At 40.4% G+C, this 27,648-nt stretch overlaps 1 long non-coding RNA gene across 1 annotated transcript in view; it reads right to left on the bottom strand.

Moving 5' to 3' along the window:
• Window positions 1-15,046: 15,046 nt before the first annotated feature.
• The window catches only part of LOC129657739 (uncharacterized), a 47,188-nt gene continuing 34,586 nt past the window's right edge, over window positions 15,047-27,648 (bottom strand). Inside the window, exons 3-5 of the long non-coding RNA XR_008717051.1 lie at window positions 17,700-17,743; window positions 17,115-17,201; window positions 15,047-16,128 (exon numbers count right to left, since the gene is read on the bottom strand). This is a non-coding gene — a long non-coding RNA (uncharacterized LOC129657739). The remainder of the gene's footprint in view (window positions 16,129-17,114; window positions 17,202-17,699; window positions 17,744-27,648) is intronic.

The raw sequence follows: 27,648 nt of genomic DNA, 5'->3' as shown, positions 1-27,648 counted from the left end.
CACTTAACTTTCCATACAAGTAAAATCGTAGTGACTTCTTTAATAACAATAATGACCATCATACTGCTCCTGATTGTTACACACGAGGCCCTGAAGGAAGTGCCTGAGTAATAGTCACGTTGGTCGCTCAGTCGTCTTTGACCCTTTGAGACCCTGTGGACTGTGGCCCTCCAGGCTCCTCTGTCCATGGAATTCTTCAGGCAAGAATACTTGAGTAGGAAGCCACTCCTTCTCCAGGGATCTTCCCAACCCAAGGATCGAACCTGGGTCTTCTGCACTGCAGGCACATTCTTTACTGTCTGAGCCACCAGGGAAGTTGCAAGTATTAAATCATAGAATCCTCTCAGCAATACAGTAAAGTAGTTGTTATTATCCCCAATTTATGGATGAAGCAATTGAGGCTCGAAGAGGACAAATGAACTTACTCAAGGCCAAACAGCTAGAAAGTGGCAAAGCTCAGGATACAATTTGCAGTTTATTTTGACCCTAGAGTTCATGTTCCTCTCCCTAGAAATGAAGACAGGTGGTTGAATGGGAGGTTCAACGGATTCACCCTAGAAGAATCGGAATCCTTATTCCAGTCCACATATTGTGGGAAGGATCCTCAGGGAGTAGCAATGTCTTCTTGTAATAAACAAAAGCCTCTTCCTGTTGCTCCTCCAAAAGCCCCACATCCTGCAGGGCACTCATGTGATTAGCTGGTGTGACCAGAAAAAGTGAGGAAGCTCCCTCATCTTTCCCACTCAGGCCAAGGTAAGAGATGATGAATGTGAGGCTCCAAATGAGCAGGTCATGTGTTTCCTGAAGGAGCATCACTATAGCAAACAAATGATCCTCAGCCCTCTTTTGCAATGCAGTCAGAACTCTCCTACTGCATACCCCATTAGGGACAATGACCTCCAAAAAGTTGTAGGGGATTGTGGATTCAGTTCATTATCTGACAGGCACACTCATTAACAGCTGAGGCTAAATCCAAGGCACCCACAAGAAATGAACCTGAAAAAGGAAACCATTTCTCACTCGCTTTAGACTCAGAGCAGTGCAGCACACAAAAATACACTCAGAAAATATTTGTGGTAGAGCTAGATAATTGACTGGATGGTAAAGAGAAATTATTAAATCTATGGTAAGCAAAAAATCATCAACAGTCATTGTTGGAGGGAAAGTGTTGAAAGAAAGCAAGAAATTGGAGACGGATGAACTGTCTGAAGGATAGGAGCACCATCCATTCACTCAGCAAATATAGAATGGACTATACGTCAATTCTATAATTTTTTTTACCAAGTTCCCACCATATGCCAGGCACTGTCTACACATTGAGGGTACAATGTCAAAAATCTCTGCCCTCATGGAGCTTATATTCTAGAGGGTAAAATATAGTTGAAAATATAAAAAATCAGTAAAGCAAATGGTATACTGCTGCTGCTGCTGCTAAGTCGCTTCAGTCCTGTCCAACTCTGTGCGACCCCATAGACGGCAGCCCACCAGGCTCCCCCGTCCCTGGGATTCTCAAGGCAAGAACACTGGAGTGGGTTGCTATTTCCTTCTCTAATGCATGAAAGTGAAAAGTGAAAGTGAAGTTGCTCAGTCCTGTCCGACTCTTCTCGACCCCATGGACTGCAGCCCACCAGGCTCCTCCGTCCACAGGATTTTCCAGGCAAGAGTACTGGAGTGGGGTGCCATTGCCTTCTCCGTAGTATACTGCTAATGGAAGCAAAGACAGCAAAGAAGAGGGAAAATGTTGCAATTTTATAGAGTGCAGTAACAAAAGGCTTTACTGAAATGATATTTGAGCAAGGAAAGTCTGGGAAAGTTGAGAAGCAAATCATGCAGCTCTGGAGGAAGATAACTGATGTCAAAGGGAACAGTCAGTACCAATGCCTGAAGCTTGGAGTAACGAAAGAGGGGCAGGTATGTTTGAAACAGTGACAGAGGGAGAAAGATTAGGAAGGTGAGATCAAAAAGGTTAACATATAACTAGGTTCCCTACTGGACAGTGAAAGTGAAAGTCACTCAGTCGTGTCCGACTCTTTGCGACCCCATGGACATAGTCCATGGAATTCTCCAGGACAGAATACTGGAGTGGGTAGCCTTTCCCTTCCCCAGGGGATCTTTCCAACCCAGGGATTGAACCCAGGTCTCCTGCACTGCAGGCAGATTCTTTAGCACAGGGATCTACCTAATGCACTGTGGTGACCTGTTGGGAAGAAGTTCAAAAGGAAGGGGATATATATATATATATATATATGCGACTGATTCATTTTGCTGTACAGAGGAAACTACCACAGCACTGTAAAGCAACTACACTCCAATAAAGGCTAATCCAAAAAACAAAGAAAACAGCCTTGCTGTGGACAGATAAAACTTTTTTTTTTAATGGTTATCATAAAGGGGCAGGTCACAGGGCTTTGGAAATTCTACTGAACCAAAGGAAGATTTTGAGCAGAAGACTGGATTGGTCTGACTTCCACACCCTCACTTCTACGTCCAGACAGGAGAAGGGAGAAAAGAATGGTATCCAGAGACCATCTAGAGGACGATTGTAACTTACTGTTGAAAGGCGTAACATTGTTGAAAGGTGGTTCAGTGGTAAAGAATCCTCCTGCCAATGCAGGAGATAGATTTGATCCCTGGACGGGAAGATCCCCTGGAGGAGGGCATGGCAACCCACTCCAGTATTCTTGCCTGGAGAATTCCATGGACAGAGGAGACTGGAGGGCTACCGTCCATGGGGTTCACAAAGATTTGGACATAACTGAGTGACTGAGCATGCATGGAAGCATTATTGAAAGGTGTCATACGATGCTGGTATGGTGATGGCAGCGTAGATGGTAATAATTATCACATTCTTGGTGCATTTTCCAAAAGAATGCCTCTGGATTTTCCCAACTTGCTGAATATGGGCATGAAAACAAACAAGAAAAGAAGCCACAGGTGGTTATTTATATATATTATTGGCCTGAGAAATTAGAGTTATAAACTTAGATGGGAATGCCAGCAATGGACCAACTGTGAAGGGAAGCTGAGGACTCAGATGTACATATGTAAGGTCTGAGGCGTCTGTCCAGCGGTGATGCAAAGTGTTGGAGTTGCATGCATGGATCTGGAGCACAAGGGAGAAGTCTGGGTTAGAGACAGAAACTTAGGAATCACCAGTTACATATGATATTTAAAGTCCTGAGACTGGATAAGTCCACCACAGAAGTGGATGTATATGGAGACAAGAAGAGGACAGAGAACCGAGGCCTGGAATTCTCCAACATTTGGAAATCAAGAAGAAAAGATTTTGTTATGAGATCCCAATGAAGTTCTCCCCAAGTCGGGATGGTGCCCCAGAAGCCAAGAAGAGCAAGGAAGAAGAAGTAAGCAAGAGTGATAAATGTTGCTAAGTCAAGTAAGACCAGAACTGACAATCAGCTGTCAGATCTACACAAGAGCTAACTGCGTGAAGTGGTTGGAGTCAAAGTCTGGCTGATGGAGCCTTTGGAGAGTTGGAGTCAAAGTCTGGCTGATGGGGCCTTTGGAGGGAATGGGAAGAGAGACAAAGGAGACAATGAAAACAGACCAAAACAATAAGAGAAGGAGAATAGGAAAAGAAAAAAGAAGGAGGAAAGGAATGAGTGGCATGCCAAGGAGGCAGGGACATGAGAGAAGCCCACCCTGGTACAAGCAATAAGGAGGTTGATTACCTACAAAGAATTTTTAGACAATTTTTTAAAGCTGACTAAAAGTCAGTCTGCTTTGGATTATCATCTTGGTACAGGTATTCTAAACAATATCAGCATAAAATACTCCCACTCATTAAAGCAGGCATCTCTCTCTTGCCACCTTCACCCATTGGGTTAACAATTATAAAGAATGGAAGGAAAAGAGTGCTTTTTAAAAAACCTTATTTTGACCTCCACATAAAACCCCTCTCTATTGTGGTAGGTGAGATAAACGTAACATAGCAACTGTTGTTACCTCCTTCCTGATGACAGACACAAAGGTACACTGGATCACTTCCCAACCTCTTGATTTGAGATCTTGAATCATTCCCTTTTGTCTCATGAGGACTGTAAATTTCCCAGACATGCCTCTAATAAAATAGAGCAGGACTTCAACAGCCTCTTTCCTATATGGTGTTGAGAAAGACGTCATGTTTTATAAAACATATACCTGATTATTTCCCTGTGGTCAAGATGACTAGGTGTCCACTGAAGCCACTCTAATAATAGAACTGCAGCCAGATCTTGGCTGTCCAGCCAGACTGCAATTAGCTGTGGTCACAAGACTACGATATCGTCAAAGCAATGTGAGGAGCAGTGGCGCGTGCCACTTCTATGCCTGGGACTTTAATCAATAGGTGTACTTTCTCTACATTGTCTTTCCTCTTCCTCTTTTCTGGAACCCAGAAGGCAGCCGTGATGCAGTTTTGAGGATGAAGAAGACAATGTATCGGGGATGAAAAAGAAATGACTTAGCAAGAGATGAGACCCTAAATGATCATATAGAACAAGCCAACCAACTAGATATGGCAAATGGAAGAAAATCAACTCCTGTAAACTTTAAGTCATTATTCTCAGGGTCTATCTGGGATGGAACTTTGCATCTGCCCTGACTCATGTGTTTACCTGTCCTCAAAAGTGTCTACAGCCCTTCAATGCCTAGAATATAAAGTGCTGGTTACTCAGTACAACAATGGGCTTCCCAGGTAGCTCAGTGGTAAAGAAACTGCCTGCCATGCAGGAGGCAGGGGTTTGATCCTCAAGTTGGGAAGATCGCCTGGAGGAGGAAATGGCAAACCATTCCAGTATTCTTTCCTGGAAAATCCCATGGAGAGAGGAGCCTGGCGGGCGACAGTCCCTGGAGCTGCAGAAGAGTTGGACGCAGCTGAGCAATTAAACAACAACAAAACTCGGTACAGCACACGGCGGGGGACAGGGGGTGCGGCGCTTCACTGTGTAGCCCTGTCTTGCACCATCTTGCATCCCCAGTCCCATTTTCAGTGATACCGAATTAATGTTCTCAGAGATCCAGCACAGAGCCAGCACATTGAAAAAAAAAAGTGTCTAATTGATAGTAACCTGAAGAAGTTAAGGCCCTAAAAGAATAAAAGAATGATGTCTTTTTTTCCCCTGTCTTCTTCATTAAGTAAAGGAGAACACAATATCAAGATTGCATCTTCTCTCCTTAATAGAAGGGAAAAAAAAATTATTCCAAGCTGAATAGGGTAGAGGGACAAAGTCTGCAGGCAGTTTGAGCATATGGATTTTTCAATGTGATCAACACGTTTCTTCCCTTTTCCTCAAGAAAAATTCACTCCTGAACTATTCATTCATTCTAGTAGCAGCCAGAGCTGCAGCAGTGTTTTCACTTCCAATTATAAGCTAAGAGCTTTACATGGACCTATGATTAAGAATATACTTCTATCTCCTTAACAACTAGAAAGTCTGCAGTTACATGCTGCTGCTGCTGCTGCTAAGTCGCTTCAGTCGTGTCTGACTCTGTGCGATCCCATAGATGGCAGCCCACCATGCTCCCCCATCCCTGGGATTCTCCAGGCAAGAACACTGGAGTGGGTTGCCATTTCCTTCTCCAATGCATGAAAGTGAAAGGTGAAAGTGAAGTCTCTTAGTCGTGTCCAACTCCAAATTAATTACAACTTAGAGTCATATTGCGTAGTTTTTGAAATTCTTCCACATCCATAGGCTCGTTTGCTTTCATGCATGTCTTCCTCCACCTATCCACTAGAGTTCCTGCGGCCCACGCTAGTGCTTAGTCCTCTATCATTTTTATATTGATTTTTGTTAGGTCCAAAGCAAGTGTTCTGTACGTTTAATTGATCTGGATCCTCATAGCAACTCTGGGAAAGGCGAGGCAGATAGCAGTATGACTATTAGACTGAAGAGGAAACTGAGGCTCAAAGGACCTTCTCATACAAGTTCCCTTCTTAGACAATTCTTATACAAGTTGCAATTTGCTTATTCCTCCCTTGTTGTTGAACTTCTCTCAGGAGAAAACAGTGAGCCAGATCAGAATCCTAACATGTCATTTCCATTTATATCTCATATATCTAACTCCTTGTTGGGTTTCTTTAAGCTTCAAAGTATTAAAATGCCTAGGGAGGAGAAGTACTTTTAATTATCTTATACATTATCACATGCACTTGATTTTTACAGATGCAAGCAATAACCAGAACACAGAATAAAGGGTAAATTCTCCCTCCATTTTTCATCCAGGCCTTCTTGGATGAAAACTAAAGTAGCACTTTCAGTTTTCAGTTCTTCCTTTAGTAAATTAGACCCCAGACCCTGGATTTCTCAGCCTCAGCAAAAATGTCCATGCCCTCACACGGCACAAAAATGATGAGATGCCTGACATCAAGGGACCACAATGGTGTGTGGACTAAGGCAAGAGGGGAATCCTCAGGAATAAGGTTTGTGTGAAACCCCCATGATCTTTGTGTTATTCAAAGAAAGCTAATCTAACGATTTTGATATTTATCTAACGATTTGGTATTTATGATATTTGAGATTTAAAAAAATAGAAGTTTATTTCTTGCTCAAGTAAAGTCGATCTGGGTGGTCCCAATTAGCCTTCCCTCAACCCAAGCACCCCACTCCAGTACTCTTGCCTGGAAAATCCCATGGACGGAGGAGCCTGGTAGGCTGCAGTCCATGGGGTTGCTAGGAGTCGGACACAACTGAGCAACTTCACTTTCACTTTTCACTTTCATGCATTGGAGAAGGAAATGGCAACCTGCCCCAGTGTTCTTGCCTGGAGAATCCCAGGAACGACGGAACCTGATGGGCTGCCGTCTATGTGGTCGCACAGAGTCGGACACAACTGAACCGACTTAGCAGTAGCAGCAGCAAACTAAACTTGTTCTTCTAGGCTCCCTTCTCTTCTCAGACCTCAGTGGCCTCAAACAGCAGAGGGAAGAGGGGTGAGAGAGCCAAGCCTGGAAGCAACACACATCACCTCCACTCATGTACTGAAAGCCAAACTCAGTGACTTACCCATGACCACTTGTCACAGAGCCTGGGAAATTCTAGGTATCCCAGAGGAAGAAGAAGGCTTGGCCCATTTAACTACATGGGTGGAGGTGGGGAGGAAAATCCCTAATCCTGACTGTGATTGTATTCTTATCAAATTAGCAGGGTAGATATTGTAGCTTTATTTCATTAGATTCAAAAAAAGAAATGAACATTTCTCATACACTTGGAGTTTTGGAATATGACTCATATTTGCTACAAGCTACTGCCTTTATTTTGTGATTTATCAACACTGGATAGCACCTGTTAGCTCCTCACTGTGAAGGATGAAGAATTTAGTTCATCTATTCTGTCTTCCACCTTCCCTCCCTGCCTTGCTCTTCAAATTTTGTTGGTGATATTGTTATATTTGTTTGCTTTATGACTTGAAATATGACAAACAAACTCTGTGTTCTGGAGTTTGAAATTTAACCAATATCTGTTGACTTCTTGCTATGAAATATGAGGAAATTACTTTCTTTCCTATTTTTACCTCTCTTTTTCTTCTCTACCCTTCTTTTTCAGTGGTTGTTCTTTTTCCGGCTTGCTTTATTTATTTTATTTTATTTATTTATTTTTAATTGGAGTATAATTACTTTATTATATTCTGTTAGTTTTTGTTGTACAACAATGTGAATCAGCTATGTGTATGCATATATCCCTTCCCTCCTGAGCCTCCCTTCCAAACACCCGATCCCTTCCCTGCAGGTCATTAGAGAGCACCAAGCTGAGCTCTCTGCTTGGTGCTATGCAACAACTTCCCATTAGCTGTCTGCTTTACACATGGTAGTGTATAGATGGCAATGCTACTCTCTCAATTCATCCCACCCTCCCCTTCACCCACTGTGTCCACAAGTCCATTCTCCTTACCTGCATTTCTGTTACTGCCCTGCAAATGGGTGAGCTGTTATTTTAAATTGTAAAGGTTTATGACCTTAACATTCTATTCTATAACTCTAATATCGAGTGTACCAGCTTTTATTTACAAAATTAATGCACAAATTGAAAAACAGAAAACATTTTCATGATTATGCTTATGTATTATTTAATGCAGAATCATATAGTATGGTTCCAAAGACAGCAAAGGAAATGTAATGTATGTTACTGAGGCCCTGTTGGTAAAGGGAAAACCTTTTCAATGTCTTTAAAGAATGCTTCTCAAACCTGAATACACACCCAGAATTTTGTTAAAGTGCATTTGGTCTCAGGTGAGGTCTAGGATTGCATTCTTAATAACCTTCCAGGGGATGCCAATAGTGTTTGCCCCACTCTCTGGATATCAAGACCTTCTTTTCATATCTTTTTGACTTTTGTCATTTCTTCTGGGTCATAGCAAACCCCTAGTGTTTTTAAATCCATTATTGTCTTCCTTTCTTGAATTTCTAATTCCATGTAATCTCTGCATTCCATTTTCAAGTCCCAGCAAAAGAATGTTAATCACTTATCCAGGACTTCTTTTTCAGTTGACTATATGTTTCGAGATATTTAGGTGAAAGACTTTTGACTCTGTTAGTTTAGTACTCTGACCAATTCACACCCCTTTCTGAATCCATTCACTCCTATTTCCCTGCTTAGAACTTCAGAATTAGCATTCCAACCCAGTTCTAATTAAACTAGTTCCAAACAAGTGACCAGGAGAAGGCAATGGCAACCCACTCCAGTACTCTTGCCTGGAGAATCCCATGGATGGAGGAGCCTGGTGGGCTACAGTCCATGGGGTCGCTAGGAGTCGGACACGACTGAGCGACTTCACTTTCACTTTTCACTTTCATGCATTGGAGAAGGAAATGGCAACACACTCCAGTATTCTTGCCTGGAGAATCCAAGGGACAGAGGAGCCTGTTGGGCTGCCTGCCATCTATGGGATCGCACAGAGTCGGACACGACTGAAGCGACTTAGCAGCAGTAGCAGCAGCAAACAAGTGACCAGAGTTTTTGAAATATGTTCATCAATCAAGTCAACTGACTCCAAATCACCATTTCTATCAAAATATGCTAATCTGAGGCTTTATCAAAACTAAAATGTTTCCTCCTTGAAATCTGGTCATTAGACCTGACCCCTTGAAAGCATAACCCACACCCTTCCCAAAAATATATCTCATTTGCTTTCCAGAAAAATCAGTTTAAAGTTGTTTTCTCATCTCTGTGACACTAACAAATGATACAGAGGAGAAATCATCTAGTTATTTTAAAAAGTTCTTCTGAAAAGGTCTATAATTCATTCTCGTTTCACAAACTACAGCATTAAGAGAAATGTGATAAATCCATTCTAATGAGAAATACTGTTACAAGAAAGAAGAGAACTCAGTTAATACATTTTAAAATAATCATAAAATAATGCCAAAGAGTACTCTCGATTCCACATCTTGAGATATGATTAGTCATTTTTTTTCCTTTATCCCACAAACCCTGATTACACAAAAGCAATTATGAGAAAATGTGTAATAAAACAGCAGGTGATACCTAATGGAATTCAGAAGACTGCCTAAGGGGAGAAAAAAAAGAGATTCATTCATTGCTAAGCATCCCTAAACACTATACTTTAGGAAGACTAGTGAATATTAATTTTAAATATTTAGAAACTCAAGGGTGTGTTGAATACAGATCACCTGCCTCCCCTCCATTCTCAGCTTGGGAAAAACTGAGTCAGCAATCCTCAATGCCCCAAACTTCTACAAGGTTTAACCCCAGAAGGGCACTCAGAGCACAATTTGATTTAGAGGTATAATTAGGAACTCTTCTTTTACTTAGCTGAGTCACCCGGTGTCTTATTGCACACTTCTACTAAAATTAAATGTATTAATTTTTTAAATTGAGTCAGGGAGAGACCCATCTGCAGTGTAATCAAGGTAAATTATATTATTAAGTGTCAGAAGCCCAAGACACAAAATAAAATAAAATAAAATAAATATGTATAAAAGACTAACAATGCCCTAGGCAGAGAGCTAGGAAACTGTTGATCATATTATTATTTGAAACTATTACCAGCCCTAAACTACAAAGGTTGAAGCAGAGGCACAAATATTATTTTTCCTAGCAGACCATTTTCTCCAGTGCAAAAGAAAACATACTAAAATTAGAGCTGCTGGTTGGCTATTTGATGAGATCCTGAAATAAGTACTTAGCTTTTTAAGCTATAATTTACGTCTCACAGAAGTCGATCTGTAAGGCTCTGCATTGTCACCAGGAGAGTGCTGGCTTCAGGAAACTTCACATCCTTGGGTCTGCTCCTCTAATGGAGCAAAGCACTCTACTCACTTGCTTCCTAAATTCTATCTGTACCAATAAAGACATCTTCCAAAATTAGAACTCACTGGGGTCCAGGGCTCACTCTTAATTCTAGGAAAGTTTCATGATGATCCCCTGCTCAGGGTATTTCCTGGAGTTTGCAGGCATTCTGTTCAGAAATGGGGGACCTTACAAGTTTATGGAATTCACAAGGATCACAGGCCCCTTTCCACCTAAGGGAACATAACAGATATTATGCAGTTTCCAACAACCTGAAAAATACTGAGGCAAGGGCAAGGATGTTGTTAAGAATGAAAAAGGACTCAAGCAGGAAAAAGAAGTGATGAGCCAGAATACAACAGAATGAAGCCCAAAGGAAAATGCAAGGAAGCATTCCTTCCACCAAGTGCAGGCAGGTTGTCTAAGGCACAAGGAATGGTGATGGCTAAATGCATTCAAAAGGTGTCTTCAGGGCATGGGGACATATATATGGGATGGAAAATATATATCAACCTGGAAAAATATATCAACCTTTGCTCTTCTACTGCTTCAAAATGGCTTCTGCTGCAGGTTTTGATTTAGTGACATGAGGTGGTGGTGGTTGGTGGTTTAGTCACTAAGTCGTGTCTGACTCTTGTGACCCCATGGACTGTAGTCTTCCAGGCTCCTCTGTCCATGGGATTCTCCAGGCAAGAATACTGGAGTGGGTTGCCATTTCCTTTTCCAGGGGTTCTTCCCGACCCAGGAATTGAACCCAGGTCTCCTGCATTGCAGACAGATTCCTGTAATCAGGTATATTATTAATGTGTGCATGAAGACCAATGACCTCATTGGGGATGTTAGAGAATATATATAATAGACCCTGTGTTACTGTTTCTTGTTGTCCTTTAGTCTGTAAGTCATGTCTGACTCTCTGCGACCCCATGGACTGTAGATTGCCAGTCTCCTCTGTCCTTGGGATTTAACCAGGCAAGAATACTGAAATGGGTTGTCATTTCCTTCTCCATTAGTGACTTATGAGATCCCGATAAAGCAACTAAGTTTACCTTTTACAAAATTAAGAATTCCTTGGTATATCCATGTGCCTACAGAGATCCAGGACAGGAGTTAGCACACAATAAGCCTAGTGCCTGTTTTTGTGAATAAAATTATTTTGGAGCACAGCCATGGCCATTTATTTGACTGTTACCTATGACTGCTATTATGCTATAGCACTAGATTTTAAGCACTGCAGCAGAAACCACGTGGCCCTCAATGCTCAAAGTAGTTCATGACTGTCTACACAAAGCATTCTGCTGATCCCAAGATAGGTAGCAGACCCCTCAGTCCCAAAGCAGTGTAACTGACTTCTAGGACATCGGATTTGGCCCATCACCTCTAGTTTGTGCTTCCCTGATGCCTCAGATGATAAAGAATCTACCTACAATGAGGGAGACCTGGGTTTGATCCCTGGGTTGGGAAGATCCCCTGAAGAAGGGAATGGCAACCAACTCCAGTATTCTTGCCTGGAGAATTCCATGGACAGAGGTTACAGTCTATGGAGTAGCAAAGAGTTGGAGGCAACTGAACAACTAACACTCTAGTCCAAAGAGGGTTTGAGACGTAATTGCTGATAACATTTTATCTACTACACATAGTGAGCATGGTTGCACAAATCTTAAAAGCACAGGCCCTAGAACTGACTAGTTGTGTGTGTGTGTTTGGTTTTGTTTTCATTTTATGTATGTATTTTTGGCTACATGGGTCTTCATTGCTGCGGCAGGCTTTCTCTAATTGCAGCGAGCAGGGACTACTCTCTAGCTGTAGTTCTCGGGCTTCTCTCACTGCGGTGGCTTCTCTTGTGGAGCATGGGCTCTAGAGTGTGTGGGCTCGGTGGCTGCAGCACATGGGTTTAGTTGTGCTGCAGCGGGCATAATCTTTCTGGACTAGAGATTAAACCCATGTCCAGTGAGTTGGCAAGTGGATTCTTAACACTGGACCACCAGGGAGGTCAGATTACTTATATTTTGATCCTAGCTCTGCCACTTACTATCTGTGTGACTTTGGGCAAATTGTTTACCAATTCCATGCTTCTGTTTGCTCATCCATGGCAGACAGCCACTACCCTTGACTTCAGGTATTTATGCCCTTCTGTAATCCCTTCCTGCTGAGTGTAAGCCAGGCCTAGAGACTTGCATCTAATGAACAGAACATGGAAAAGTGTTCAGGGTCATGTCACCCCTGAAATTGGGTTACAAAGACTAAGCCTTTCTGTCTTGCCCTCCTCTCTGTTCTCTCTTGTTTGCTCTGATGGAAACCAGCTGCCACATAAAAAGATGCCACATGAGAGCTTCACATGGCAAGGAATTAAGGGAGGCATCTGGCCAACACCCAACAAGCACCCAAGTCCTCAGTACAATAATCAACAAAACTCAAAATCCTCCCAGCAACCACTTGAGTGAGTTTGGACTGAGGCGCTGTGAAGACCACAGTTCCAGCTGACACCCTGAACGCTGCTTTGGGAGAGACCCTGAGTCAGAGGTCCCCAGCCACAATGTAACTGGATTCCTAGAACACAGAAATTGTGAGATATTTAATGTTTTGTTGCTTGCTCTAAGCGACTCCGTTTCATGATAATTTGTTATGTAGCAGGCTACTGTTTAATATTGTTATAACAAGTAATTCATGCATACAAAGTGTACACAATTATGTCTGACAAATGTCTTACAAATATCACCTATTATTAGGTGAAAACCTTTTTTTTCTTCCTTTATTTATACTTCCATTGCTTCAATTAATAGTTAGGACTGTGAGCTAACTACATCAATTTGGCAAGTCACTTTACCTCACTGAAATCAGTATCCTCACCTGTCAATGTGGATAAGAAAATAATGCCAAACTCAGGATTTTCATGTGTATTTATGATGCATAAAATATCCCATAGATTAAGTGGCTTATTAAACAACATAAATATATTTTCTTGGACTTCTCTGGTGGCTCAGATGGTAGAGTCTTCCTGCAATGCAGGAGATCCAGATTTGATCCCTGGGGTGGAAGATCCCCTGGAGAAGGAAATGGCAACCCATTCCAGTATTCTTGCTGGGAAATCCCATGGACAGAGGAGCCTGGCCGGCTAGAGGCCAAAGGCTTGCAAAGAGTCGGACACAACTTAGTGATCAAACAACATATTTTTTCACAATTTTGGAGGATAGAGATCCAAGACTAAGGTGTCAGCAGGTTTGGTTTCTTCCTGAGACCGCTCTCCTTGGTTTTCAGGTGGGCATCTTCTCACTGTGTCTTCAGGTGGTCATTGCTGTGTGTGTGCATGTTTCCAGAGGCTTCCCAGGTGGCTCAGCGGTAAAAAATTCACCTGCCAACGCAGGGGATGCAGGTTCAATCCCTGGATCGGGAAGATCTCCTAGAGGAGGAAATGGCAACCCATGCCAGTATTCATGCCTGGAAAATCTCACTGACAGAAGAGCTTAGCGGGTACAGTCCTTGGGGGTTGCAGAGTCAGACGTGACTGAGCAACTGGCCACAAACCGTCATGTTTCTAGTATCTCTGCTCTCTCTCTCCACCTTTTTTCTTCTCTGTCCTAATCTCTTGTTATAAGAACACTAGTTGTATTGATTAGAGTTCACCCTAACATACCCATTTTAACAAATTACCTTTTTAAAGGCTTTCTCTCAAAATACAGTCACATTCTGAAGTACCAGGGTTTAGGGCTTTAACATATGAATTTGGGGTGGGGTTGGGTGGTCACAAATCAGCTATTTGAATTGGATAATCCAAAGAAATAACCTGGAAAAAAAGAAAGCCCATAAAAGATACAAATCCAGGTAGCTCTTATTGGTTTTCTTTCCAAAACATTTAATTTTGAGCTATAATTTCGAGCTATAATTTTAAGCTATAAAGGGCTGTAGAAGCCCAAAATTCAAAACCCCTTACTTCAGAGATGAAGAACAACTTACAGAATTCCATGTTAATCACAGTAGAGAAAGAAATACAGGACATTTTTAAACTTCCCTAGAAATGTGCTCAATATTTTCTCTGTCTCAGCTCTGTTCTTCTGCTCATGTTAATCCTTTTAACCTTGAACATGGTCAGATCATGACCCTTCAGATTTTAATTCTAGACTCCCCTGCCCAGATAAAGGAAGAAGAGGGAGTAGAAGTCATTAGTGCTGTGCTGCTCATTAACTATTTCAGACTTTCTGTCTTCCTGGCCACTTGTGCTGGCCAGTGAATGGTAAAAAAAAAAAAAAAAAAAAAAAAGCATATGTCATTTCTGAGCCAATGTGAGATTCTCCTGCATTCTGTGTAACGGTGCCCCAGCTCCTGACAATATTCAAAATAGAGATCTCTTAAGAGACCAAGATAAATAGATCTCCTGTTTATCCTCCCATCCAAAAACCCACAATGGAATTTATACTGGATGAGAAGTAAGCCTTTTATTTTAAGATGCTGAGTTTGGTAACCAATAGATGCTATTTGTTACCACAGCAAATTTGGTCTATTCCACTAATAAAAAGACCCATTGTTTTAGGGACTACTGAAGTATTGTTCAACATGTTTCTTTATGTACTTTTGTAAAAAAAAAAGTTTAAGCCTAATTTAAGGGAGAAAAAAGAAAACAAAAAACAGTTGACAACAGTACCCTAAGCCTGACCTTACTTTGTACAATTGCTAATATTAGCATGTTCATTTTTAATAATTACCACAAAGGTCCTTTCATCTGTAAGAGAGTTTTGTTCTCTTATTAACACTCCTTTCTGATTCCAAAAGTAAAATATGTTTATTGAAGAAAATATGAAAATACAAAAGGCCTAAATAGAAATTTTAAATCATTCATAATCCCCAAACTCAGAGATAACCACTATTAGTTTTGCAAATAGCCTTCCTGTCTTTAAATTGGGAAGCATATTTTCTGTTTAGTTTCCTAATCTTCTACTTTACCTAAAAACATATTGTCAATAATTCCCCTTATCATTAAATATTCTTTCCACCATTTTAATGGCTGAATAGTATTCCATCACATGGCTGCATAAAGATTTGTTTAATAAACCCCTTAGAGTTGAATTGTTTCCAATCATTTTCCACAAAATCAACATTTTCCTAAATCTATAATAATTTTCTCAAGACCAGTTTGTAAAATGTGAAAACTTTTGATCTATTTTTGCCAAACTGCACTTTAGCAATTTAAGTACATTTCACAATCCATCCAGCAGTATATGAGAGTATTTATTTCTTATATGCTCTTCAACACTAGAAATTCATCAATATTGCCTCAAACATGAAAATCAGTTTCAAATTTCTTTAATTAAATGTTGAATGCCTTTCCTACCCCACCATAAAAAATATTTTTTTCTAGATCTTTTATTGTTTGATTTGTTAATATTTCTTTAGATAAGCCAACAAGGTTTTGGTTTGGTTTGGTTTTTTGTTTGTATTTAGTGTATAATGTGAAAGACAGATATAACCTAGTTGCCAAATAGCCATTTTTTCTAAAACATCTATGAAATAAACTATCCACAGTCTCTATATATTTAGATTTGTTTCTTGGCTTTTCTCAGTTATGTAGTATTTTAATTACTAAAACTTTTATAGTATTTTCTTAAGATTTTAAAAAATGCATATGTACACACCTCAAGGATAATCATTGTTTTTCTTTCTCAAATTCATCTTTCAGTTCTTCAGATTGTGTTAATTTCTGTTCTCCTCTTTTGATGCTCACATGAGGTGAGAAGATAAAGACTTAGGGCTTTCATGTTAGGAGCAGCCCCTGAGCAGGTGCAGGAACTATCAGTGGAGGAAGCTTTAGACTCGTTCCACGGGGCAGCTGATGGCATGATCACGGCTATGAGACAGAGTTTCTTCTTCCCAAATGAGGTTTCATTCTTTCAGTCTGAAAAATATTTATTTAGTTCCTTAATGTGTCTGGGCAGTGGATAGGATACCATCCCTGACATTTCCACAATAGAGTGGGAGAAACAGACAAAAGAGGCAATGGGAGAAACAGACAAAGAGGCAATTGCTACATATTGGGATCAACTGCTGCAACAAAGCGGAGCACAGGACTTCCTGAGCTCAGGTCCTTCTGACAGGCAAAACGACTGACTTAGACTAATCACAAGTAGGCAGGCCACACTTTGGGAAGCCACAAACAAAAGTATTGAAAGTCGCTGTCCTTTCCACAGAAGAGTCAGGATTTTTCACCCACATAGTCCCACAGCAGGGCAGCAGGTCTAGACTCTAGGTGATGCCAATAGCATACTATACCGATCTGCTTTCGCCACTGATTTTATTAGGCATGCACCACTACAAAACATAAATACTAAATAATTTACTTAAAGCCCTTTCTTCACTGAAAATACCATGCATGATTAATTTTGTCCTTGATAGTGAGATGCAAGCTGAATTGTTTCTGTCTAATTGGCAGTTCCTTTCAACAGCTTATTTTCATTAGTAAGCACTTGTCATTGCTTTTCTTGATGCAAAGTAAACATCATAATGATTCCAAATGTTTTTAGGAATGAGATGAGATGTGCTGCCTGTGACTCCAAAGAGAGGCAATTTCATAGACAGTCCCTCAGGGAATATGAACTAGGACCTTGCCATTCATAAAGTGGTCAGCTTCCCTCACTAGCTCGTTAGAAATACAGAAACTGAGACACTGTACCAGACCTACAATATCAGAACCTTTAACAAAAAATCCACTGATGCTGTGCACATTGAATATGAGAGGTTCTGACCCAGAAAGTATAGGGAAAACTCATGGCCCCAAATATCTTTCTCCTCTCACAATTCCATCACAACATATCGGTGGCTTAGCCACTGACCTGAAATATTCAACACAGAGAAAGGATACAACCAAAAAATGAAGATACCCACTCTCAGTCTTGCCGCTGGAGCTGTCCTTGAGGGTCCAACAGTCCACTGTTGTCAGCTTGTCCACCCAGGAAAGTGACGAACACAGGTCTGGTGATTTTTAATTTGGAAAAATAAAATAGCTAACATTAGATATTTTCTAATATTTTTTGGATTCTTACACGTAATGGAGAACTTCCCAGCTATGAAAAAATTATTATAGTAAATGATATGCAGTAAATGGCTATCACATTGCAGTGGAATACTTTGTTAGAAACATTCTTGCTTCCCTCTCATGTTTGTAGAATTCTAGAATTTTAAAGCTGAAAGAGACCTCAGAAGTCTTCTGATCTGACCTCCACCTTCCATTAACTACTTATCCAGTCTTTGCTTGAGCATCTCTATGATGGGGAGCTCACTACTTGAGCAAGGTGGCCCATTCATTTTTTGAAAGTCTGCATGGATAGAGAGCACCTTCTTCCTCTTGTTTAATAAGCATGTCTCTCTATAGTTCCTTTCCCATGAGCTGGTGTTCTAGTCTTTGGAATTCATGAATAACTTAACTTCTTCTTCCACAAGCCAGTCCTTCAAATAGCTGAAACCACTCACTATGCTTTATCTTCTGAAAACTCAGCATCCAGATATGTTATAAGCTGTAAGAGAAAAATCAACTACAATTAGAATCAACAATAATTTCTTATGGTTTGGAATTTTCTGGTCTGGCTACTTCCCCCTGATTACAGTTCAGTTTATATCCAACAGGATCCATGTGTTAATACTTTCATTCATTTATCCAGCAAATATTTATCGAGAAATTGCATGCTTACTGGCAGTCCGGCACTGTTGCCAGGCACTAGAGATACAGAAATGAATATAATCAACAAAATTGTAACCCTCGTGGAGCTTACATTCTACTTGTGGGAAAGAGCAACAGAAAAATATAACAATAATAAGACTATGTTACACTAGAGAACAGTGTGTTAAGGAGGCACTGGTGGTAAAGAACCCACCTGCCAATGCAGGAGATGTAAGAGACGTAGGATTCATCCCTGGGTTGGGAAGATCCCCTGGAGGAGACCATGGCAACCCACTCCAGTATTCTTGCCTGGAGAATCCCATAGACAGAGGAGCCTAGAGGGCTACAGACGATAGGGTTGCAATGAGTCCAACATGACTGAAGCAACTTAGCATGCGCGCATAAGAAATGGTAATTGCGGTGTAAAAAAACTAAAGCTGTGTAGGAGGGATAGAGAATTACTATTTTATACAGGATAGCCAGAAAAGCCAATATTTGAGCAGAGACCAGAAGGAAGTGAGAAAGTAAACCATATGGATATGGAAAAGAGCATTCCCAGAGAGAGGAAACAGCAAGGACAAGCCTCTGAAGGAGGAGCACGCTTGGTGTGGTCATGGAACAGTAAAACAGCCAGTACAGCTGGAACTGAGTGACTGCAAAGGTGAGGAATCAGGGGCTGATTACAGAGACTTAGAAACATTGAAAAGACTTTGGCTTTTTTTTTTTTTTTTTCCTTTGCAGTAGAAATCCAGTGGTAGGTTATAAGCAAATGAATGACATAATCTGATTTAATGTTAGATGGACCCCTCTGGCCACTGTGTAGAGAATAACTGGGCAAGGTGAGGAGGCCAGTCAGGGATAGAAGAGCAGCAAAGAAAACAAAGAGAATAAAAAAGCAACCTATGGAATAAGTGAAAATATTTGCAAACAATGTATCTCAGAAGAGGTCAATTTTCAAAATGTAAAAGGAACTCTTACAAATCATAGCAAAAAAAGTCAAATAACACAATGAAGAAATGGGCAAAGGGCATGAATATACATTTCTCTAAAGAATACACAGAAATGGCCAATAGGTATATGTAAAGATGCTCAACATTACCAATTATTGGGGAAATACAAATCAAAACCACAATGAGATGTCACCTCACAACCGTCAGGATGACCATTATGTAAGTGGTAAGTGCTGGCAAGAATGTGAAGAAATTGGAACACTTGCGCGCTGTTAGTGGATATTAAATTGATGCAGTTGCTACATAAAGCAGTATGGATTGTCCTTTAAAAACTGAAAATAGAACAACCATGTGTTGTATTCAGTCACTGAGTCTTGTCCAGCTCTTTTGTGACCCTGTAGACTGTAGTCTGCTGGGCTCCCCTGTCCATGGGATTTCTCAGGTAAGAATATTGGAGTGGATTGCCATTCCCTTCTCCAGGGGATCTTTCTAGCTTAAGTATCAAGCCAATGTCTCCTGCATTGGCAGGAGGATTTTTTACTACTGAACCAACAGAAACACCAACAGCCATATGATCCAGGAATCCCACTTCTAGGTATTTACCCAAAAAAACTGAAAACAGAATCTAGAAGTGTTTGTATTCCCACATTCAGTGCAGCAGTGATTATAACAACCAAGATTTAGCAACAACCTAAATGTTCATTGACAGTTGAATGGATAAAGAAATTGTGTGTACATACAATGGAATATTATTCAGTTTGAAAAAAGGAAGAGAATTCTGATACATGTTACAACACAGAAGAACCTTGAGGACATTATGCTCAGTGAAATAAGTCAGCCATGGGACAAATACCTCATGTGTGCTGTGCTGTGCTTAGTCACTCAGTTGTGTCTGACTCTTTGCGACCCCATATACTGTAGCCTGCCAGGCTCCTCTGTCCATGGAGATTCTCCAGGCAAGAATTCTGGAGTGGGTAGCCGCGCTCTCCTCCAGGGGATCTTCCAACCCAGGGATCGAACCCCGGGTCTCCTGCACTGCAGGGAGATTCTTTACCATCTCAGCCACTAGGGAAGCCCATGGTTCTACTTGTATGAGGTATCTAAAGTAGTCAAACTCATAGAAGCAGTAAGCAGAATGGTGGTCACAAGGAGCTAGAGGGAGGGGCGACTGGGGAGTTGGTGTTCAGTGGGCATAGAGTTTAATCATGTAAGATGAAAAAGTTCTAGAAATATGCTGTCCAATAATATTCATATAGTTAATAGTACTATATACTTTAAATTTTGATAGGCGAGTAGATCTCACGCTGTGTGTAAAAACAAAAAGTAAAGCAAAATTTGCCAGCAATAGTCATGAACACATATGCATTAAATATAAATTTATTAATATGAATTTTCCTTTATAAAATTGGATAAACCATTTTGGATGAAGCTTGGGCCATCAATCTAGAATGCCTATTCCTTTCTTCTAGTTTTAATTAACAACCTTCGTAACCATGAGCAAGTCTCTTACCTTCTCTGAGCCTCAGTTTCCTCAGTAAAATGATTAAAATAAATTAACTCTAAAGTTCTGTGGGTCTATGAGTGCCAAAGGGGAGATAAATTAAGAATTGGGATTAACATATATCCTTACTATGAAAACCAACAATCACCTACTGTACCACACAGGAAGCTATACTCAATATTTTATAATACCAATAAGGGAAAAAAAATCTGAAAAAGTATATGTGTGTGTGTGTGTGTGTGTGTGTAACTGATTCACTGTGCTATGTACCTAAAACTCACAACATTGTAAACTGTACTTCAATTTAAAAGAATTATAATAGAGTTCATCCTACCTTAAAGTCTTATAATTCTGAGTTTCTCATTTATTCAGTATAATCTTAGTGATAAAAGCCACAGTGATCAACTAACTAATTTCATATTTTCAAGTAGCTCATGGAGGCAATTTCTTTCTTAGCCTATTTTCCTGTGCTAAACTGTATAAATTTGGCTTCTACATGTGCCTCAAGCAAAATGGTTGACAGAAACTGATGAACCTATCCTGCTCTGAGTCGTATGATGTAATTGTCGATAATCCTAATTCTGGATCATAGTTTGCTTGTCCATAATTATGGCTGCAATCAAATACTTTTAGCGTTAACATTAGCCAGGAGTTGCCAAGCTCCCTCCCTATCTTAGGGAAACGGAACTGTGAGTACATTTCAAAGCAAGGTTTGCTGCTTTTTTGCCTGGAACACTTTTTAATTGGGTATCATTTGGAAATTTCTAAATCCCATTTTGGAGCTTCTGGTCACTGCGTTTCTTAGTGAAGCCCAAAAAGCTGGTTATGAGGCATGCCTAAACTGTGCAAATGTCAAAACAAAAATTACTATCATCCCTGATTTCTTCACAAAATGAAAAAGAGGCATCATCTTGACCCTTTTTTAATATATACTAATAGAAACCAAAGATGGCAAAGCTGCAAGAGAAAGCACTCATGAATTTGGGATGGAAATTGCACTTCTAATTTAAACTTTTCCATCTAGTTAGCAGGGTTTAAAATCATTGGGTTTTTCAGAAACCCACAGACTATGTAAATGTGCAATTTGAGTATATTCACCCAAGTGCCTGACTAGAAACCTTAGTCATCTTTACCTTCCACCCTCTCCTCCCCACCCACACCTAGTGAGTCAACAAACTCTACCCTTTAACTCTCTAGTGATGTGGAAACCTACTCCCCTGCCTCCCACCCCCATTCTGCTGAAAATGCAATTAAGAATCTCAGTACTTCTTAAATAGGTAAGTGGTTGGCTTGACCCCAGGCCTTCTCCACCTCCAAACTCTCCTCTATAGATACAAGAGTTGGCTTTAACAAAGCACAAATTGGAGCCTGTTCTATTATTTAAAAATACAAGATGGCTCTCCATAGTACAAAATAATCTAAAACCTTAGCTTGGTATTTTCTACCTCTTTAGCTCACTTTTCAAACTTCCCCCTCATCCCCTCCAGGTTTCTAGACCTTACTCCAAGGCCTATTATTTCTCAGCCTCTAGAACCCTCAATGGCCCATGATGTTGCAAATATTCCTCTTGTTAGCTCTTTCCAGGAACTCCAACTTTATACACTGATATCCTACTCATCCTTGAATATGAAATTCAACCATTATTTCCTATGAAACCTTCCCTAATCCTTTCAGAACAGTTCTTTCCAACATGCTTCTCTAGAACAATTCATTCCTTCTTTTTTTTTTTTCATTCACTAAATCTAAGAAACAATTAAGTTCTGGGGATATGGCCATTAATAACATAATCATGGTTTTCTTGTGGATTGTTTCTACCATATGTTGTTGCTGAGTTGCCACATGTATGCCAGCCAAGTATCTTGTTGACTGTATTTTTAAATTTATTTTACTGAAGTATAGTTGATTTACAATGTTGTGTTAATTTCTGCTGTACAGCAAAGATATTTATATATAACCCACCAGGCTCCTCTGTCCATGGGATTCTTCAGGCAAGAGTACTGGAGTGGATTGCTATGCTCTCTTCCAGTGGATCTTCCTGACCCAGGGACTGAAGCTGCAACTCCTGCATCGCAGGCAGATTCTTTACCACTGAGCCATAAACATTCTTTTTCATATTCTTTTCTAGTATTTCACAAAATATTGAATATAGTTCCCTGTGCTATACAGTGGGCTTCCATGTTGGCTCAAATATAAAGAATCTACCTGCAATGCTAGAGACTCAGGTTTAATCCCTGGGTCAGGAAGATTCCCTGGAGGAGGGCATAGCAAACCCACTCCAGTATCTTTGCCAGGAGAATTCCATGGACAGAGGAGCTTGGCAGACTACAGTCCATGGGGTCACAAAGGGCTGGACACGACTGAGTGACTAACACACTTTTCATACAGTAGGACCTTGCTGTTTATCCATTCTCTATACATAATAGTTTGCATCTGCTAATCCCAAACTCCCACACCATCCTTCCGCCACCCCCTCCCCCTTGGCAACCACAAGTTTATTCTCCGTGTCTGTGCGTCTGTTTTGCAGTCAATTCATGTATGTTACGTTTTAGATTCCCCATATAAATGATATCATATGGTATTTGTCTTGCTCTTTCTAACTTACTTCATTTAGTATGATAATCTCTAGGTCCACCCATGTTGTTTCAAATGGCATTACTTCATTCTTTTCTATAGTTGAATAATCTTCTCACCCTCTCCTTTCACCTGTCAATGGACATTTGCGTTTCTTCCATATTTGGCTATTGTGAATAGTGCTACTATGAATATAGGTGTGCAAGTATTGTTTTTAAATTAGAGTTTGCCTGGATATACGCCCAAGAGTGAGATAGTTGAATCACATGGCAACTCTATTTTCAGTTTTTTGAGGAACCACCATACTGCTTCCCATAGTACTCACATTTTAATTGGTGTTCGATTTCTTTCCTTGGACGACAAACTCCTGAGGAGGGGATTATGTTTCATTCAGTTTCCAGCACAGTGAGTGAGTCTCACCTAAAATCTATTGAATCTTATTTAAATTAAATTGGCTCACTACTTGACTATATATATATTTGTACTCAAACCAAGTAGCTTATAAGGCCTTGTAATTTAGAAGCCGTACATTGTCCTAAACATCCCCCTTGTGCCCTTATCCATCTTAAAACCAGACATTAGCATAAACACCTCATGAAATTTATCAAAGATAACGTACCGAAGCACTTGCTACAATGACTAGCATTGAAAAAGTGCTAAATCAACACAAACTCCTTTTCAGCTTAATTGGAGTAGATTTTAATTCTTCTGATTGATAATAAGCTAGTATTTGTTTAAGCTTGATGGACTTTTCCAATAAGAATATCCAACAAAGCAAGAATTTCCTCCATCTCATCAAATGGTTACCATTCAATTAGAAATATTAGAGGTGCTCAAAAGCACTTGCAGAAAATGGTGAATGTTTAAATTCCTGATCTTCATATAAGACTTGGTAAGCAAGGACTGGGTGATGCAAGACCAGGATTCTAGAAGCAGCTCTGACATGAATTAAATTCTGAAAAATCACCTTATTTCTTTCCATATTCTTATCTGTTGAAAATGGGGATATTAATACCACTTTTCCCTCCCTTGTAGAATTCTGTGGATAAAAGTATAATACCTGTGAAATTACCCTGGGAAAAAAAAAGGTAAAGACTTATCAAATGTGAGGTGGTATTTGTAATAGTGAGAACTCACGGCACACTCTTATGACAGGACCATCTCTCAGGGATGTCCCCAAGCGAATATGAGGCTGCTCGGCAAAGTGATACACATATGGTCAGGGATTTAGTGTGAAGAAATAATAAATCCTTCTCGAGTCCTCTTGGGGCAGATAAGGAACAAGTACAGCCAACCCTCAGTGACCTGTGATAACAAGGCTGGGGATAATATGGATAAACGGATTTCACAGATTATCCAAAAATATAACTTTCACCATTTACAACCTCTAAACTTTTGCAGAAATTCCTTAAAAGAAGCCAAATTACTTTAACCTGGACTCATAACTTATGTGAGTTTCACTGCCAGTTCCTACCTCTATCTGTGCCCAGACACAACTTAAAAAACAAAGAACAACCAGTAGAAATACTGATGGTAGTCTAGTCACTAAGTTGTGCCTGACTCTTCCGATCCCATAGACTGTAACCCACCATGTTCCTCTGTCCATGGGATTTCCCAGGCAAGAATACTTGAGTGGATTCCCATTTCATTCTCCAAGGGATCTTCCTGGTTGAGGAATTGAACCTGGGTCTCCTGCATTGGCAGGCAGATTCTTTACCTACCAAACCACCAGGGAAGCACTGAGTAACTGCCATAAAAATGGCTGGTCTATCCAAGAAAGCACAGCACATTTTGTTCCCAGAGACCTATGAGGTATTTGTCCTGTCCATATTTTCCTGGGGCAAGGAAGAAGCAACTGGGACCAGCAAACCCAGAAAATTCTGCTAGTGACCTCAAACCATGGTGATTTCCCCAAGTTATTTGAAGGAACTTGTCCCCACTCCAGTACTCTTGCCTGGAAAATCCCATGAATGGAGGAGCCTGGTAGGCTGCAGTCCATGGGGTCGCTAAGGGTCGGACACGACTGAGCGACTTCACTTTCACTTTTCACTTTCATGCATTGGAGAAGGAAATGGCAACCCACTCCTGTGTTCTCGCCTGGAGAATCCCAGGGACGGCGAAGCCTGGTGGGCTGCCGTCTGTGGGGTCGCACAGAGTCGGACACGACTGAAGCGACTTAGCAGTAGCAGTAGTAGTCCCTTCAAATGATCCTTCCCAAAGCAACAATGAAATCAGTTCTGGGATAGTTCCTCATCCAGAACTATTCTACAGATGTCTCCAAAGGTGGGATGGGAAATGGCTTAGAAATAAATAAATCTGTTATTTGAATTATTCAACAGTTCTCTCCCTGACATTCCCAATGAGAGAGTGGTCTTCCTGTCACTTCTCATTATGATAGCTTTTCTTTCCCTTCTTTTTGCCATCTTTTCTGCAATATTGCCAAGATGATTCAAAAATGCTGTGAAAAACACCAAAGGAAGAACCATCTGCAAAATAGCAGCCCTGTAGGTTCTACAAGACTTCCTCTTATCCAATAACTCAAGATCAAAATCTGGGCAAGTTAAAAAACAGAAAATCACTGATAGCCTCTTCTGAGAATTAGAGTAACAATGAAAACATAGATTAATGATATTCCTGCTTCAAGGGGCTTGTATCCACTCATCCACTGATTCAACAAATGTTTGTTGAGTATTTGCTCCATGTCAGGTAGTTCACAACAGAATGCTTGGGATCTGTCCATCCAGTTTCTAGAATACCATCAATAATTGCAATGTGCGAGTCCCCTCCAGCATCTGTCCATTTCGTATCATGCCAGTGAAATAAGTAACTGACACCTTCAAGAGAGCACAAGGTAGGTGACCAGCCATCCTTGTTAGTCCAGGACTATGACAATTCTACATAAGACTTTCCATTTTAAAACTGAGAAAGTCCTGAGCAAACAGGAATAAATTGGCCCCTCCAGCGCAAGGCCCAGAGCCCGTTTCAAATCTCTGGCTAATGGCTAGATTTGATCTTTGGCAATCTTTGTGTGAGCTTTGAATTTTTTTTTTTTAAATCTTTAGACCTCAACTTCCACTTCTGTAGAATAAAGTTGCAAGACTAGATTATCTCTAAGGATTACCTTCCAAGTTTAATAGTCTAAGAGTGAATTTAACATCTTTTTGGGATTAAAATAGATCTCAGCGTGCTACAAAGCTATAGGAAGCTCCCTGCAAATCTCTGTCCACCAGTGAAGATAACAGCAAGTTGAAATCCTGTTGAATCCCCAACAATTATGAGGATCACACCTGAACTCAAGCTACTCCTCTAAATTAAGCATCAGAGTTCTTTGCCTCGGTGCCTGGGTAAACTTAGCCCAGAACAGAGAATATTCTATTCAGAAACTTGCAGAAAACCTTAGAGTCTATTTTGGAAGAATATAGTTCAGAATTATATTTAGCTATGTTACTTTAGCAATTAGACAGAGTCATGACCTCAGAGTATTTAAGGTGAAACAGACCTTTGTTGCTGGCAGATGCCTTGGTATCTTAAGATTGTAGAAGGAATAAAGGAGCACTCCTGACATGAACAATCACTTCTTTGGAAGAATCGTAAGTAAAAAAAAATAATAATAATAGGGGTTGGGGGAAGCGTGATCCCAGTTTTAAAACTAGCTTGCTTTACTTTAATAGCCTTATCATAAAATGGGCAGACGACATACTTCTCAGGGTCATGTGAAGAGAGATTTGTTCCTTTTATTAAAGTTGTGTATGTGTATGTGTAGTCTTATATTCATCCATCCTTATATTTTATACATATGGATTTATATATGAATGGATTTATTTTATAAATCCATCCTTATACTTTACATATAATGTATATATTTATATATAAAATATCTATACACTATATGTAATATATATAATACATATACATACCTACAATGTTCCTGTCACATTCTTAGATACAAAAAGCATTTCAAATGTCATACATGTTACACAAATCTAAAGGAATATGTTGTGAATTAGTTTCAGAAGCATTCTCTTTAGCTCCTTCAAGTCCTATCAGATCATGCTTTTGGCTAACCCAACACAGTCACCCAGATTAAAATAGGAAGTAAGTTGTCAATGGTATCTCTCTCAGAGGAGCATTTACCCTTAAATTTTTGTGGGCAAAAAATAAGAATCCCTCTTAATCCATAGAATGCTGTGCTTTAATCTCAAGAGTCCCCTTGTCTGAGGATGCCTTCTCCAACTTGAACAAATGCCCACCCCAGTCCCTGCTTGAGAGCAGCCAGGAGCTCAGAATTCAGATGCTCTGAAAACAGTGCTTTTTGCCTTAATGCATTTAATCCCTGGCTTGGGACGATCCCCTGGAGGAGGAAATGGCAACCCACTCCAATATTCTTGCTGGAAAATACCATGCACTAGGACGGCTGGCAGGCTTACAGTCCGTGGGGTCACAAAGAATTGGGTAACACTGAGCAACTGAGCACACAGGAGCACAATGCATCTTCACAGATTCAGCTCCTATGGATTCCCCTGATTGCATCCTTTGTGATTCCTGAAGTTAGTAAGGAGCTAACCCTCTTCTCTCTTATTATCTCCACACACACATACAGTAGGCACTCAACAAATGACAGTGAGGGTCCTTCCTCCCTTTTTAAAAATTTATTTATTTATTTTGGGCTGCGCTGGGTCTTTGCTGCTGCCTGGGCTTTTCCTTAGTTGCAGGGAGCAGGGGCTACTCTTTGTTGAGGGG

The sequence above is a fragment of the Bubalus kerabau genome, chromosome 7, assembly GCF_029407905.1.
Source record: "Bubalus kerabau isolate K-KA32 ecotype Philippines breed swamp buffalo chromosome 7, PCC_UOA_SB_1v2, whole genome shotgun sequence".
NCBI lineage: Eukaryota > Metazoa > Chordata > Mammalia > Artiodactyla > Bovidae > Bubalus > Bubalus kerabau.
The sequence above is the reverse complement of the archived record's forward strand: the minus strand, read 5'-3'. Positions and strand labels throughout refer to the sequence as shown.